Source organism: Muntiacus reevesi, chromosome 4 (assembly GCF_963930625.1).
Source record: "Muntiacus reevesi chromosome 4, mMunRee1.1, whole genome shotgun sequence".
Lineage (NCBI taxonomy): Eukaryota > Metazoa > Chordata > Mammalia > Artiodactyla > Cervidae > Muntiacus > Muntiacus reevesi.
This window is the reverse complement of record NC_089252.1, coordinates 139,638,439-139,640,741: the sequence shown is the minus strand read 5'-3', so window position 1 is coordinate 139,640,741 and position 2,303 is coordinate 139,638,439.

Below are 2,303 nucleotides of genomic sequence, written 5' to 3'. Positions count from 1 at the left end.
AACTTGTACATGAATGCTCATAGCCACATTATTCATAATAACGATAAAGTAGAAATTACCTAAATGTCGGTCAGCTGATGAATAAATAAAATATGGTGTGTCCAATATTGGAATATTATTTGGCTATACAAAGGAATGAAGATGAAGTCTTGATACCTACTACAACATAGATGAATCTTGAAAATGTAAGTGAAAGAAGCCAGATGCAAAAGGTCACATGTTATATGATTTCATTTATATGAAATGTCCAGAATGTATAATCCATGGAGAAAGAAAGCAGATTATTGGTTACCAAAGGCTGGGGACAGGGAGAGGGTAATGAGTGTCTTTTTGGAGTAATGAAAATATTCTGGAACTTGATGGTAGTAATGAGTGAATAACCTTGTGAATACACTAAAAAATAGTAAATCATATACCTTAGAAGAATAAAATTTATGTACATGTTTTACAAATCAAATTATTAAAAACCTGACATTTAAAAAAATTATCAAAAGAATCAAATACTGTCAACATTTGACCTGGAAAATTTGGTGTTGGTAAAATTAATAGTCATAGCAGAGATTTTATAACAGGCTATAATAATTGATAAAATTTTATATTGACAAAACACTGACTGATGAATCTTTGTTGTGAAATACATGCCGATAAAAATGATTCAGTGAAAATGATTTCAGCTGAACAAAGGTTAAAATAGAACAAAACTGGGTATAATTTAACTGATTTCCATAGAAAATTGACAAAGAAATGAAATTGGCTTAATGGTATTCACCCCCAAATTATTTCTTATTGAAAAATCAGTAAATACTGGTACTATTTAAATTAAAATACTTGCTTTAAAAATGCAGAATCAAAGCATCCTTAATCAAGAATGGCAGATATATACATGCACTGGACTTCTAGTATTGCTCTAATGTTTGTTAATCATTTGTTGTATTAGTTTGCTAGGGCTGCCATAACAAAATGCCACAAACTGAGCTGAAACAACAGAAGTTTATTTTCTCACAGTTCTGGAACATGGAAGTTCAAGATCAAAGTGTGTCCAGAGTTGGTTTCTTCTGAGACCTCTCTCCCCGGCTTGCAGATCTTGCAGATGGCCGCCTTGTCCCTGTCTCATCATTTTCTCCTCTTACAAGGACCAGTCAGATCAAATTAAGACCCACCCTCAAGGCCTTATCTTATCGTAATCACTGCTTCAAATGCCCTATCTCTATCTCTCTAGATATAATCGCATTCTGAGGTACTGGGGGTTAGGCTTCAACATGTGAATCTTGGGGACACGATTTGGCTTACAACATCCATTTAGTAATAGCACACACGTTATGACTTGACAGGCTCAAGGAGTTTTAAAAACTGGAAACCACAGCTGTCATCTAGTGTAGCTCTTACCTTCTCTCTTTTGGAAAGAGGAAAGAACTTAACATTGCTCAGGCACATTTCTTCTGACTTTCAACTTTCTATCCTATGACAGAAGAGCGGTCTATGTTCAAGATGTACACAGTTCCCTCAATATTTGTTATCAAGAGTGACATATTGTGCTGTGATTGAGGGAGTGCTCTTGAGGAATCACGAAAAGCTTGTTTGCAGAGTTTATCGATGACAGGGGATTACTTGTGAAAATATAATGAAACAGACAGCATATTTACACCCACGAAGCTGGACCCCACCCAGATATTGTTTTGAAAAGTTCTTGACGATTAAATTCACCCTAGAGGAGTATCAAGAGGCTTCAGTTGGCTTCAAAAGTCTCCTGGGTGCCATCTAACAACAGATGTTTGGGTTCAGAGATAGAAAGAAAAGGAAAACCTCACATATCATTCATGCTTAATCCTTGGAATCCTTTCTCTCACCTGTGGAAGTCTAGGGGCTTCTTAGGTTGTTAGAGGGAGATGTCAGTAAGGCATCAGTTTTTGATGAAATCTTAGAGATTCTTTAGAGAATGTCTTAAAAGTATCCTATGTAGAAGTGATATTGTTTTACTGTTTAGTTGCTTGCTAAGTTGCGTCTGACTCTTTTGTGACACTATGGACTGTAGCCCGCTGGACTCTTCTGTCCATGGGATTTCCCAGACAAGAATATTGGAGTGGGTTGCCATTTCCTTCTCCAGGGAATCTTTCCAGGGATCTGACACCCAGGGTTCGAACCTACATCTCCTGCTTGTCAGGCAGCAATGAGCCACCACAGAAGCTTGGTCTAGAATTGATAAACAGCATTTATTCAATTCATTCATTTTTTATTTCTCCTTCCCTCACAGATTTATTAAGTGTCTACCATAGTCAAATATGTGCAAGATATTTGATTATGTT